This window comes from Anneissia japonica, unplaced genomic scaffold (genome assembly GCF_011630105.1).
Source record: "Anneissia japonica isolate Jap-2015-1 unplaced genomic scaffold, ASM1163010v1 scaffold284695_len391863_cov200, whole genome shotgun sequence".
Classification (NCBI taxonomy): domain Eukaryota; kingdom Metazoa; phylum Echinodermata; class Crinoidea; order Comatulida; family Comatulidae; genus Anneissia; species Anneissia japonica.
The window spans coordinates 222,208-238,373 of record NW_022698213.1 but is presented as its reverse complement, the minus strand read 5'-3'; the positions used below and the strand labels follow the sequence as shown (position 1 = coordinate 238,373).

The window sequence follows — 16,166 nt, the reverse complement described above, 5'->3', positions numbered from 1 at the left end:
GGTTTTAACTTTTTAGCTACTTTTAAACATTTTCACTGTTTTTCATTGCGATTTGTATGTTTTTATGTACCGATCTTGCTTTCCTAGGTTCTTCTAGTGAAATTTATTTATTTACCAAAACAACAGCAGACACAAATCCGCCACTTACAGCAAGGTTAACAACGGACAAGACGAAACAAAAGCAAGAAAAACACACAGACATTATGGGTTAATTAATCACGCCTAAAACGCTACGATGGAAAATTATGTAAATTAGAATTAATATAGGCCTATAAATGAACGGATAGGCCTGAACTAAATTGTTAGGCCTATATGAAGAAGTTAATCTACTAATACACCCGCTTTTAAAATATTGACTCTACTAAAAGGAACATATATTTATTATATACATCTGCAAAGCAATACAATTTTCTGTATTTTTATATGGACCAACAATTTTTTAAATCTTGAATCTTGTATAATAATCAAGCTTTTAAAAAATCAAAATAATAATATAGTAGGCCTAGGCCTATATAATATAGTTAATGTACTAATGTTATTCTATATATAATAATCAACGCACAACTGCCTGTGTACCACTTGATAATGAATTGGCATCCTTTTAATTTCTCCAGCAGCTAAGTGTTCACATAATGTGACGTCAAATAGTAACGGCTGTGACATTAATAGACCTTTCCGGAGTGTCAATCAAACTTAACAACTGACTAATCAGAATAGCGCTAGGAATACGCGTGCGTCTCACAAACACAAGTGTTGTCCCGGCCACAAACGCACGTGTTTGCGTATGTTTTAACACTGTTGTCTTGTGGGACCTTAGCAACAATATCTAAGGGGCGGGGCTTAGCGGAAAGGTCCATCGCCATCATCGGCGAAGAAAGAACAATGTTATATCAAAGCAGTGTTTTGTTGTGTATCTGCCAAAATAATTCCATACTGAGTGTGACACAATTATAGTCTATTTTTTCAAGGTGACATACTGCGTAGTTTTATACGAGTACTTTTCCGTCCAATCTCAGGTCGCGGGTTCAAATTCTTACAGTCTGGTGAAACGGCGTGTTCACTACTTGGTCTCAAATTACCAAACCGTTCTATTCTGTTAACTGATCGATTGGCGGATTGATTGATCAAACGATTAATTAATTATTCAATTATTAATTAGTTGTTTGGTCAGTCTGTTAATCGATCAGTCAGTCAATCAATAAATCAACGATCGGTCGGTCTGTCGGTCGGTCGGTCATTCAGTCAGTCAGTCAGTCAGTCAGTCAGTCAGTCAGTCAGTGTTAGTCAGTCAGTCAGTCAATTAAAATTAGAATTTCCCTTTAAAAGATGAAATAAAGTAACTCTGAGCCATTATTAAGTTTTAGGGTCACGTAGACTATCATTGGGTATTGAGTTGTATGTGTGTTTGTATGTATATACTGGTATTAGCAATCAATAAAAGTATATAATCATGTTCACAACACCGTATATAAATTGGATAATATAACCGTCATCTACAGACATATGAATAAAAGATTACACACTTAATGTCATTTAGCGTCATTAAGGCATAGTTATGCATTGCATGAGTAAGTCTTTCTTTCCAGACGATAATATCATACGTGATATAATACCGTACAATACGTTCACATTCTCGGCTTTATATAAAAATTAATGGATGTTTAACACTTTAGGCGTACGCTAAAAAGTTGTTTTCTATATTACCCAGAACAAAATCGATGACAATGCCTTTTATATTTAAAATATCATATGATGCTACGCCATAATGAAAATGTTTCTCTTTGTGCAAATTAAATCAGAAAATACATAGAGAAGAGCATTTATCATTCTAGTAGACTCTGGGGAGATACACATCAATTCCACTAAGTATCGAGGCTAATGGCTAAGCCTATATAAATCACATTTCAATCCATTCAAGTTCTGATAATCCAAAATCAATGAAATACAGAATTTTTATATCCATGATAATTACAGTAATACGCGGCCATCTATTGGTAGCCGATGAGTATAGTCAAGGGCCTACCTCCTCGACAAATAAAACATGTAGCGGTCATTGGACAAAGTACTGGCCGCTAAATAGACCTAATGGCAAAAAACGGGCAGCAGGCTAATAACTAGGCCTAGCCTACATAGAAATGTTGTAGGTCACTTTCATAAGGTTATGTATCTTAGTAAGTTGTTTGTATTCTACTTTAATAACAATGTACATTTAAAAGCTATATCGGCCTGTACACCTGAGTAGGCCTACCAGTAGGAACTCATGTTCGTCCTACCGCCTAAATTACCGTACCCTTATAAAATGCTTTAAATAATATGTATTACAAAAACAAGAATGAAACACACAACAGGAAAAGACATGTACAAATATTATTTCTAATAATAGTTTATCGACAAGCGCCATGTTTTTGCTAAACGTCCAATTCACAGAGTTACGATAACACCAACCAAAGCCTAGCAACGCAATTACGATTTATCATTAGATTGGGCTGCAAATCCTAAATGATATTATTATGTTAACTACAAATAGCATATGCTATGTCATTGCATATCACACAGAAGCCCTTTGGATCAGAGTATTTAATATCGATGACGATCTTACAGAAGTTTAATCCTCTTTTCAACTCAGTTGTTATCCAGGGTAATGAACATACTTGGGAAGAACAAGCAATAATTAATTAATATAGATACATGGATAATTTGTGGGAGATCCGTCAATCGCATTTCTGACAACCCCATAAGCCGTAAAACCAATCACATAACAACATTCTCTGAAGAACTACATACATACATAATAAAATCTGTCAGGTTGTTCGATGTCAGCGAGTATATAATTCTTCTGTTTGACTGACAATTAAAGCAGGTCTGATAAAGCTATTCTGTATCTTGCCTATACCGTTATTAATCAAAAATACCCAGTACACGAGACTTGTTTTATATAATCCATAAATATTTTTCCTTGAATATGGGAAAAAGTAGCATAAGAAGCATGGTTTTTCATTATTAAGGAAGGGTGTAACAATACAAAACGGAAAAAACTTTTATGGTTGTTTTTCATCATTGCAAGAGTGACAATACAATATACACATCTTATATAAAACGGTTGAACGTGTTGCAAATATTATCAGCAGAGTGTTCGATGGTAATGAAACCAGAGCGAATTAAAGACAAAAAATGAGAGGTTCAACAGTAGCTTTGATTAGACATATTTATATTTATAAATATGTCTAATCAAAGCTACTGTTGAACCTCTCAACAATACAAACAGTTTACCTATATATGATTGTTTTCCAATTACTTTTTTATAAAAATGATATATGTCTATGTTTAGATAGCAAATATAACATGAAATTTTGTTTGTTAATCTATTACATTGTTTGTGACTGCTCCCTGTATAATAATTGTGTTGTACTGTATACGAACATAAGAGCATCTTACTTCCTTATCAAATTTACACACTTAAGATGGACTCAAAGTTCAACGCCCCTGTTAAATAACGTGCTTAATTAATTTGGTCGATGTCTAATTCGTTTTGAGCTCTAAACTATTTCCGTATAAAAGAGTATCGTAGCATGCATTAGGAACTACTACAGCACCACGATACAATGTAGAAAAGTACAATCGAATTGAGTGCACCACGCTGGATGTCGAGTGGTCACGTGATTGTATACAAGCAAACATATTATGAATGACTCACATAAAATGTAATGATTTAATATTCCCTATATATAGGCACATAATGACTATAGGCCTATATAGGCATACAACAGTTTTTTTGTCAAAGAAAATTTGATAGTCTGGACATCTTTAGTAAAATAAATGTTCTTTCTTGTATTTTTTCGAAGTCATAATTATTGTAGATATCTAAGGCAAAATTGTGGAAGAGTTGCAATTAATTTAAACTATTACAAAATACTTGATTAAAAATATCTGATTTTTTTGTGAGATAAGTGTCGATTGAATTGATTTCATAGTGATTTAATTAACTTCAGTTTCTAACCATGTAACAATAGGATTGTATACACGTTCCCACGCAATACAAAGGTACACCACACTCGCTTCTTGTGACGCTATCTGCGTGTTTGGTTACAAAACACCTAGGGTTGAACGGATACGTGTTTAGAATAACAATAACTAACAACAATAGCCATGACAATGAATAACTCGTGATAATGATGATGGAGATGATGATTATGACGGTGATGGTTGTGATTATGATGACGATGGTTATTGTACAGACTATGCTGACTGTAATACTAATGATGATAATGATGATACCGTACATAATTTATCAACTATTTTACAAATAAAGAAATGGGCCTAGTAAAGTAACAATAACCAACAACAACAGCCATGACAATGAAGGTGATGGTGATAACATTAATGTTATCACCATCACCTTCATTGTCATGGTGATGGTGATAACATTAATTTTATCACCATCACCTTCATTGTCATGGTGATAACATTAATGATGATGGTTATGGTGATGAACAGCTCGTAATAATAATGATGATGGTGATGATGATTATGACGGTGATGATGGCTGTGATGATGACGACGACGACGATGATGATGATGATGATGACGATGACGATGTCGATGATGATGATGATGAGGATGACGATGGAGAGTTAGTGGAGGTAATGATAAAGATGACGACGATTGTGGGATCAATCTATAAAGCATTGAAATAAATAGATTGGGCCAATATAAATCGTTGTATTCTTAAGGATACTTATTTCAAAATGCTGACATTGTTTTTCTAAATTCAACTAAATCACAATATATTCTCATTGCCTGTATATTTTTTCTAGGCAAATATTGCTTAGACCTTGTAAAGACTAACAATAACTTCAGGTTCCAATAAGAGAAAATAATGGTCAATAATCATACGATGCATGATGACCTTGTAAATACAAGAACAGACTAGTATAGGATCTTATTATAAGTGCTTGTTACACAATAAATTACAGTAAAAATAGAGCTTTACGGTACTTTACATAAACGCAAATGCCCAGAAAATGTGTTAAACTAATGTTTTCATCCTTCACATTTTCAAACGAACAAAAATCACTGGCAAGATGTAGGCCTATAGGCCTATTAAGTGATTTTATTATTGATTTTACGGAAAAGTCTACCGACGTTAATGCCCCTTGACTCATACTAGAACAATATTAGTCGTTTCACACAAGGCTACAAGGTATAGTTGCGTTGCGTTTGTGTCAGCACGTATTCTCGTGTGAATTCAAGTTAATAATGGTTTGGTAAAACTCTTTTATCATCGTATCGTGTATTTAAGGATCCATATCTCATAGCTGTATTTATACCGTTGTGACAATATCGAATTGTATCGGTAGCTGAAAAAAAAATCGTTGAAAACCGTTTTTAGTGATAGACCCTTGGTTCTTAATTAATTGGTTTGAAGGGCCAAGTTAATTTTAGAGTTGATCTCAATGGCCAAAGATAATCTCCGCCGGCCGGGGTTGAAAGATCGCTATTAATCTGGAAACTCCTTCCGCTAAGATAGGTCTGTTGGTTTGAAAGGCCTTTTTATAGCAATTTCAAATTATACTTTCAATTGTCTACACTAGCGGTCGGTTTGGATAATGACCCAAAATTTGGTACGGAAAATTTCTGTGGGGATAATCAGTTAATGGTCGTTATTCAACTTTGGTTGATCGCTTTATCAATGTAATTGATCACAATGCAAACGCCTACTAGACATTTTTTGAAAAATACAAAACGTTTTCCGCATGTACACAAGTACGCATAAGACTAGCAAAATTTTGTTTTTTGGTACACCAACTTTTTATTGTCCTTGTTATTGTAAAGAATGCTATTAACGAATCATAGTGAACAAACAGAGAGCGAACTTGGCGGCACAAAATGTCGATGTAATGATAATACTGTATATGTATGTATGACTTGTAAAGACGACTATTGAAGAAACAAAGTGAGCAGAACAAACACAGGGCTTGGAGGAACAGAGAAACCTATGACTTGCATTATTTTTGTAGGACAATCGAAATGTACTTTTATGAGCACTGTTCTTCGGTTCACTAACATGTTTATTGCCACGAAAATTTAAATACGAATGTCATTGACGATTGCAAAATAACCCAAGTTTAGTTGTGTTTAACTCTATGATTTCATGGTCTTAAATCGTGCATCAGGACTTAATCATTACAATGTTAACATTTCTATCATTACGTGTTTACTTTCCCTGAGCTGCCATGTCAATTATCAATCTTGGGAGTTTTTGATCTGTTTACAGGGTTTAATTTTAGATCTGAGTGGGGTAACCCCCTACATAATAACATGGGGTAACTTTGCTTGTTTGAAGCACACGGTGAAGAATAGGACCAGGGAGCAACCAGTGATCGATTTTTTGCGGTATTTATTCTATTATATGGCATATCATTTTGCTCATTTGAAAAACATCCCGTGCACATTACCCAGGAGTTGCATTTCTGTCTTTACTTTATTGGAGTTAAATGTTTTAAATATTTTTTATTATTATTTTGATTTTCCGATATAGCTATAGTCGTGAAACTTGTATAACTTGCCGTTCGAAGCCTGTTTTGACTACGATTGAAAGTCAGATTCTAAAATACATACTTAGACGAACCATATTAGCTAAGGAGAGTTGCGATTACGACAAGATGTGTCCAATATTATGTTGCGACATTGCTACTTAACTTAGTAATTTACTTAAGGGAGACAGTCGGTAAATTACAATTTTAGGTTCTGCGCGAATGTGATAATCATATATTTTGGTATAGTGTTTGCTTAGACAATAACTTAAAATCAATTTTGTACAGATCATTTAATATATGTACCGTAGATGATTGTGCCATTAAAAATCCATTTGTTGTAATTGAACTTAGTGATTTTAAAATTTACATTGGAAAACAATTTGGCATACCTCATTGTTTAACTAATTGTGTTTTTGTTTTCGGGGCATACAAGCAGTTACTTCAAACGCGCCGTATTCTCGCATCAAACAACCTAACAGGGTGTACAATCATCTACGGGTTTATTTATTAATCTCTATATAATTTAATGTTGGATTGAATTGAAATGCTACAAGAAATACAATACATACAATGCTAAAAAACGATTAGGAAAAAAACAGTAAAAATATAAAATAAATGAAAGTGAGTATAGAACCAAGATGGCCTACACCAAATGCTGGCTCATTTCTAGATTTCCTACTTTGTATATTTTAAGTTGTTTATTTTCACTTAAAAATTAGAACGAGAATACAGTTTCCCGCCAATTATCACACGTAAAAATAATACCGTTTGAAAGTTGAAGTTCTCTTTATTGCGAAGTAAAGATTTACATGAAATTTTTTTTTCTTTTTTAAGCTATGATGCTTTAAATTTGCTGTTAATAAATTTCTGGGTTTCTGTGTAGTAGGCCTAAAATATAGGCTTGTATGAGTGTGTCATTTTAAATAATATATTAAAATATTTGATTTAAATGAGAAATTAAATGTTATAATTGAAATTGCTGCTAAGCCCCGCCCCATGGGTATTAGGGAGATTTCGCAACCTTTCAAAAACGATAACGAATATGTCATTATTATTATCTTCATTCGTGCCTAAAACCCTCTTGACAATACGCTGTACGAGCTCAATAATATGATTCTTGAATCATGCAAAAGGCATGAATCGCCTACGTTGTGATAAATATGCTACTGTAGGGGAAAGGTTATCTAAAAATTTGATGACGTTACCGTATTCGTTATCGTTTTCATAAGCTTGCGATAACTCTCTATTGTGGCAAAAATTCACACAACACGACAGATTAAACGTAGGCCTACGTGAAACACGTGCGTTTGTGAGTCAACGCGTATGTTTGTGGGAAAAGAGCGCTACGGCCAACTCAGACAGCGTCGGCCGACGCAGCCCGACCCGATTTATCGTCGGGGACAGTCTTCAGCCGTCGTGAGAAATATTAAACATGTTTAATATTCTACGACACGCCATCGCGTCTGCGTTTAACTCACACAGACCCGACGCGACAACAAATCGCGTCGGGTTGCGTCGTACGACGCTGTCTGAGTTGGCCTTTATGGCCCTATTCTGATTGGTTATTAAGTATGATGACACTACACAAAGGTCCAAAAGGTCCATCACATATTTTACCACAGAGAGTATCATCTTTAAAATATATAATTTATTAATATTTTATAAAAGGGGTTCAACATTAGTACAGTCTCGTTCATTAACGCTTATGATTCCCTTCTACTCCAATATGACGTCATGATTTTGCACATTTGCTCCGCCCCAGTTGATATTACAAGCTTTTGGGACTTAGTGGGTGTTGAAAAACAGTTAAGAAATTGTCAAATAGATCAGTTTAATTCTGAATCGCTTATGGCGATGCATAATCAGCTGTGAGGTACAGTGACAAATACACGCCACTTTAGCTGTCAGCTGTGGATAACAACACGCGTGATATTTTAATGTTGTTCTCTACGCGGGGTCACGTCCGGGTAGTCCCCGTGGTACACATAACGTATTAGTCGTTCTCACAAAATAGTTAATAGCCTTGTTTTTATTCCATGATAAACATTGCTGTACTACCTAATGAAAATTCAGTTGAAATATTAAATGTTCATAATAAGAATATATATATATATATATATATATATATATATATATATATATATATTATATATACATTATAAGAGATAATTTGAAGATGTTAAGCGATGCTAGATCTAATATCAAAATTGTTTAACATCGTTCTATATAAACAGAAGGAAAGTGAAGTAGAGGCCAATCCAGAAATATTATGGCCTAGCTAAAAATAACCAGTAGCCTGTAAAACACTCAACAAAATAATTATTACACCCAAGCTGAACATTGTCAAAGTTGAAATTATAGATATAGAACTCCTTTTGAACATGGTATTGATACTTACGACAACTGCTCGTCTGTCATTTGTAAATCATCCTAGAGATGGATTTTCTTGACGTGTTGTTTATGAAGACAGCATGTTCGTTTCCATGTAAAACCGAACGGAAACTGGTCAATTTACGATTAGGTATGCTAGGAATCAACGGAGGTAATAAAGGTTTAATGATTCAACAGAGTGTTATGCGAGTGTTTGCAGATATATGTATAAGGGTTGGGCGACTCCTACTTTTTCAGATAGATACAAATTTGAACATCGCCAGTTTCTTATGCCCTTTTACCTGCTATCAAATCATCATGTCTGCTCTCCCATGGGAGGTTAATAAAGTTTGATTTGATTAACAAAGTTTGAATAAATAGTAGTAATAATAACATTGAGTAAATTCATCTAACAATTATTTGATTAAAACTTTCTTTTTTTTCCAGCGATACTGCTTCCACAATAAAAAAATTCGGAATCTTAGTTATAAAGGTGGCGAATGGATCACTTGCGTGAGGCCAAAAATAACGTAAACCTCTATCAGTTAGTCGAAATGGAATCTATTATCATTAAAAAAAAATATCGCCGACACCTTTCGGTGATGCTGATTGGTCGGTCGAATCGGGGAGTATTTCCAATTGCGTCGGGGACTGATACTCAATACAACGATTGCAGTGAAAAAACTTATAGCGACAGTGTAGCGATTTTAGGGAAACCAGGCTTGATGGAAACCGCTTGTAGGCTAAATCACTAGAGCAAGGCGCAGAAAAATTCACAAGCCTGGCCTAAACATTGTTCTTAATTTTTATCAAACTTTAGACTGTGACTGTCTAAAGCTTTGTCTACACTATCAAATCTTATGTGACAAAAAAAATGTGATGTGTCATATATGGGTACGATGACGTCATATCACATATAAAATTGTATCAAAAAAGTTGAACGTGTTCAACTCTATGTTCCATCACATTTTATGTGATGCTTTTTTGACGAAATTTGATAGTGTAGACAAGGCTTAAAGCTCTGTTCAGATTATTTAGCAAAAAAAAAAAAAAAAAAAAATGCAGATTATTTAGCAAAAAAAAAAAAAAAAAAAAAATGTGTGTTCATATAGTCATGATGTGCCTATATATATTCATGATATGATATCATTGTGATCATATTTAAGCATGTAATATGCTTTGTCAATATAATTTGACAGTCTGAACTGGGTTTCAGTAAAATTATACAATAATAATCAATGCCGTAGCCAGCTATTGGGACAGTTGGGACAGTCCCACACACTTTTTCTATTGTGTCCACAAAGAATGGGTTCACATTTTTAAAATGGGTCCAGATTTCTCATACTTTTGTAAAATCTATCAAATTTTAAGAAAATGGTCTAGATACGGTAGCTCTCATATTTTGCATAAAATGGGTCAATTTTTAAGAAAATGGGTCCAGATTATTCATTTTTTTGCGTAAAATGGGTCAAGTTTTAAGAAAATTGGTCCACATTTATCTGAATTTACGCGTAATGTGGGTCCACCCTGGTAGTGTCCCACACAGTTTGAAAATCCTGGTTACGGTATTGATAATAATGCAGCTACACCTCTGTTTGTAGATTCGGCAATACAATACTGGTATGCCGGAATAATTTTGCGTGCACGTTGTTCATTTTGAACTCGGTGCGCTACATAAACCTACCGTATTTCACATAGCGAAGCATTACGATCTTCTCAATTAGTTCTGATGAATCCGCGCACTGGAATCGAATATTGAGTCTTAATGAAGGTAAAATTTATGGCAACGTGTTCCAGATATCAAATTGTCGCGCAAATGCATTTAGATCCGTTATCAAGAATGATAACAATTGTATCCATACGTCTATGATTACTCAACAATACTTAGGACATAATAATATTATGCTATCAGTGCCGAGTTTCTAAATAGATTAAGTGAGTGAATCCAAGTGCGATTGTGGAAAATGAACAGATGTATTAATGTACTTTTTTGAGAGAGAAGTGCGATATATTTACACACTCACGACACTTGAATTTATATGGAGGTTGGATGCATTAAGCAATTAGTATAGTAATTTTCTAAAAACTGGAGCGAATTTAATGCACGAGGGGTTTTAGTGCAAGCACATTTTTTTAATACGACAGTTACAATTATAGTAAAAGTTAGTTCCCCTTTCAATTCTATCCATGAACATTATTTTCTTTCATAACGTGGCCTAGCCAGAGAAGAATTAGTAGGCCTAATGGATCAATGTTTTAAAATATTTATCTCTTTTGCTCCGGTCTTTGTATCGAATAGGATAGTTTATATCTTTGGAGTTTTTGTACAAAATGTTCGATGTGTATTTGTGTTGTGTGTGTGTTGTGCTGTTTTTTTTTTGTGATTTCCTTTAAGCCTGGTTTCCATAAAATCGCTACGCTGTTGCTACTGTGTTTTCATTGTAATCGTTACGCTGCGTATGGTTTCCATAAAAATCGCTGAACGCCATCGCCAACTTATTCGGCAAATCTGATTGGTCAGTTGAATCAGAGAGCTTTGAAAACACTGTACCAAATGGGTAGCGATTCTATGGAAACCAGATTTAATTGTGCCGGCTGCCCGATTCAACCGATCACTCATCGTTGCCGAAAGCTGTAGGAGATAGCGTAAAGCGATTTTATGAAAACCAATTAACGGTTCTGCTGTGTTGTTAGGCGAAGAGGATTTTGAAAAAAAAAAAGAAAAAAAAAACGAAAAAAAAAGAAAAAAAAAAGACTTGATATGTAAATAATTCCATTACACTATCTATATAGATGCAGTAAGCATTACGAAATGTGTGAGTATAGCCAGGCACTAATTGCGACCGACGGTCGTCGGCTGACGCGATTCTATAGAGAACGCAACACCACGACACGCGCGCAACGGACCATTTTTAATGATGATCCGTTCAGTCGGTTAACAAAAATCAGCAAACGGTGTCGCGTCGTCAAACACTCAGACGGAGTTGGATTCCTCGGCCAATGGGCATACGACTGTCGTACGACGCAGTGAGTGCCCAGCTTAAGGCTAGTGGTTTGGTGGACAAGTCGCTTGCCTCTCAATCTTAGGATCCTAGTTCGAATCTTGTACATACTCGATTTTGTTTGTCTTGATGAAAACATGTGCACTAACTCAGATTCACATTTTCATTTTCTTTATTCATTCGACCAATATTTACAGGAACAATGACAGTATGAAATATATTATGTAAACAAATCGAAATGCTGGGCAAGATAGCTTAAAGTCAGACTATGACGAGGAACTTGGAAACGGTTAATGAGATATAGATTTTTGAATATTTTAAAACTGGGGGAAAAGGGGGAGTAAACACTCCTTTTTTCAACATTTCTCCCAGTTTTTAAATATTAGAAAATTTACCGAATATATCACATTAACCGCTTCCGAGTTTAAAAAAAAACCCGAATTAAAAAAAAAAAACAAAAAAAAAAACAAAAAAAAAAAAAAAACAACTATGCTTTTCGTGTCAAATCAGTTCTAAAACATATCAACAACAACACAAATTCCTTTCGGAGGTTGTTGGCTTTAAGTGGTGAGATTTCTTTTTTATTTTAACATTCATATTTTATTTTTGTTTGTACCTTAGGCTTCATTTCATAAAAGTTAAATTTACCATTATGTGCTCTATGCTATTTTCTGGTTAATGGTAGGCTAAACGTTTAACCGACAGTTTTATGCATAAATAATATATTTGTATTCAGGTACAAGTGCTGTCGTTCATTCATTTATGACCTTGAATGTCTTCCACTAATTTAAGATCCATTAACAACTGATGCCACTAAATGTAGGCCTATGTCTTTGGGTTGTTATACGTTTTGTATGCCTTATGGGCGTATAATGGTTTTTGCCATTATTTAAATTTGTTTGTTTGTTTGTTCTGCACCAGAAGGGGAGATTTATTATACAATGTGTTACATAGATGGATAGACAGATGGTTGATTGGGTTAATGAATAAATAAATGCATGAACGAATGAATAAACGAACTAATCACCCGCTGCTGTGTCAGAATACTAATCGAATGATTACTATAAACTACGGTACTATTCATTTTTCGATGCTAGATTTCATGATTACTCGTTTTTTAAGTGAGCAGACCTATCAGAGGTTCTATACGCAACGTGAACGCTCTTTTCTTGACCCCAAGCTAGGCACACACTGTGTTGGCCGACGGTCCGGTCGACGCATCCAGCTCTCTGAGATTTTTTGACGATGCGACGCCGACTGATAGTCAGTGGATCGTAATTAAGACGATCCGTTTCGCGCCCCTCGTCAGTAGCGTTTTCTATGTAGTCGCGTCGACCGATGCCCGTTTTTAGTCAAGTTACAAAGTGTTGAAGTACAAGAAATTACTAACTTTTAAAATCTAGCAAAGGACAGATGAATTTCTCAGAGTCAACCGCTAACCATGTACATATCGTTAAAGGAGTAGAAATAGCTGTGTAGTGATAGATTAGGTTTAAGGTTAATAAAACATAAAATAAATAGGCCTAAAATATAAACAAACCTTACGTAGCGGCATTCGTCTCTGTGACTTATGACTACCATACCACCAAGTTTGTAAACATATGATGTCAATGACGACATGTCTTTTGTCAAGAATGTCAATATATATTTTTACATGGTATCGAACAACCATTTCATCTGTATGGTTGTTATTGTTAAGACTACATTGAGGCTCATATTTTAAGTATTTTCCGTATCTGTCCTAAATTATCTAAAACCATTGATAATTTTCAAATAAATACAACTAAAATGAAAATGTTCACTCCGTCCTTCAATAGATGCAACCAGGGTTAAACATTACTAAATAATAATTTTCATCATCATAAATCTTTGTTAGGTTTGATCACAATGCGCGTTTTCATCTATACCAACCACGCGCAATGCACAACCTCTTTTCTGATAGTTGGGTGTTTCAATCGTGAAGCAAAGTTAGCACCAGATGTAAATTTATTTCCAAATTAAAAGATACATCCAAGAAGAAAGAAGGAAAAAACTTATAATCTGAGATGAGATAGTATGTTGCCCAAAGACAAACATCGTACTCAAACTTACGACCTCTCGAATAAATACTGAACGCCTTTGTCACTGTGCCACACGTCCGCGCGACATACAATGCGTTAAGGGTTATGATAATCAGGTTCTATCGTAAATTAATACAATTTCCGTCAAGAAAACTGTTTATAAGAGCGGAATTAATCAACAATTATAATTGATTTCACGCGGGAGTAACGACTTGTGAAAAACGAATCATTTGATTTACACATTGGCATAGATTCAGCAAATATTGAAACGCTTTTCGTCAGTAATACCGGGAAAAACATGCTGTTTGAGTATGCAGTGCTCTATCTTGGAGTAATGACATCACAGGCTGATTTGAGAGGTGTGATGAGAAAGTGACGGGGCAAAAGCTGAGAGAATGGGGCTATGCTGGTGATTTTTCTCCACGAATGAAGTCTTTCGCTTAGTCGAGTTTCAATGGAGATGCGTAATTTCGCGGGTAGGGGGTGGGGATGAAGGTGCTTCTTTCATCCACTATTTTCAATAAATACCCTTTTGACTACGTGATTTACGTTAATCCTCCCTCGACAAGCCACCTCTATGTTTGTCGAATTGTAAAATGAACAAAATAGCTAGGGTAATACGGATTTTTTTTTTTTTTTTGTGGTTCGTCGGCGAAAGCTAAATTCATTTAACCTATTGTGTTTATTGACACCTAGGCTATTTGAGAGGGTTATCAAATGAGTAATAGGGAATTATGATCAAATGGAATATAATATCAGTATACTACGAAGTAAAAGTGGTTTCTTTTAAGCTGCAAATGATTAATTTTACATGAATAGATATTTGATAGATAACTCTATTGCTATCAGTTCAATCCTATTTAATATCAGTGAGTTACATAGCAACGCTGCGTTTTTCAATAAATAAATATGCATAGAAAATGTGTAATTCAGGCTCTGGAGGAAAAAATAGTTTTGATATGTTGTAAAACAGCATATTTGAGAGTGGTCAATGAGATGATACAAATTTTTGAAAAAGGTGGAAAATGGTGGTTACGCCCCCCTTTTCCCCTCAGTTTTTTTAAATATTTAAAAACCTGCATTTCATTAACCATTGCCAAGTTTTTTTTGTTTTTTTTTATCAATAAATGGGGTTTGACGCTCTCTACTGCAGTCCATCACAGGATCGGAATAGGCAATAGACATGGTCGAATGATTGAGATCTAATTTTTAATTATGACGTCAATTGGAAAAGGAGAGAAACATAATTAGGCCTAGTAAAATGCCGTGACGAACTTGTATCACGAAAAAAACATTGACTCTCCTTATCGTGTCCACTCACTCTAGATACTTTGTTTCAGCCAGAGCTCTGAACACATTCTAGCACAATCATGTAAGCCTACTCGGCTCTGCCAGGTCTACCAGATGGCATAATGAAAATAATAAGTACAGTAGATGTTGACTTGATCTTGTGTTTGGTGTTGGGGGCCTGCGAAGATCACAAAACATTTACGAACCTTTCTTTATATCACGTTAGCCAGAATTAGGCACGACTTTAGAATAATTTGAATAAAGAAGGGAGAAAATATTTCATGTGGTCTGTTTGTATTGCAACGGATTCTATTTTTTATTCCTCGTGACTAACGATAACTCTTTAAAACACGCATCGTGTCTTGAATAATAACGTTTTTCTTATTCAATTCCGTGTATATGTCTTTAATATACACAACTACAATTCCTCCTCCTGCATTTCTGCCAGCCTTTCCCTGTTATTTCAATAAAACCGGTAATTAACTCAGCGGGCCACACATGCGACATGAAAAGTTTTATATGATAAATAAAAGTCTCTAATTTTCGGTTCATGTGATGGATGTGAATTCAGATTACATTTGCATCGCGTTAAGCTTCAAATCTCATTTTATTTTATCATAACACAATTCATCATCACATACCTATGAGTATGTGAGTTTGTATTTTAATGAGTTTGTGTAAACTAAATGATGTCGCAACTGAGAACACATTCAATGAAAGCGTGTCAAGCGTGGGGCTTGGTTGCGTTGGCGTCTGTTAAAAGGGCCTGTATCATCCCGAGAAATTTGACATCGAATAGGTAATTTATTCGTTTTTTTCACATTTCCATGAAATATATGTGAAATTGACTCGTCAATGTGATAGTAGGCCTAGATTTAAATGGGTTTTTATGTACTTTAGATAGCAAC

At 34.8% G+C, this 16,166-nt stretch overlaps 1 protein-coding gene across 2 annotated transcripts in view; it reads left to right on the top strand.

Moving 5' to 3' along the window:
- Nucleotides 1-16,166, top strand: part of LOC117102443 (somatostatin receptor type 2-like) — a 37,006-nt gene that overhangs the window by 5,977 nt on the left and 14,863 nt on the right. The window contains exon 2 of one of the 2 annotated variants that reach the window (XR_004444416.1): nt 88-463. The exons of the other annotated variant lie outside the window; for it this stretch is intronic. The gene's annotated coding sequence lies outside the window, so the exon portion shown is untranslated. Of the gene's footprint in view, nt 1-87; nt 464-16,166 lie in introns of those variants that run through there. 2 annotated transcript variants of the gene reach the window in all.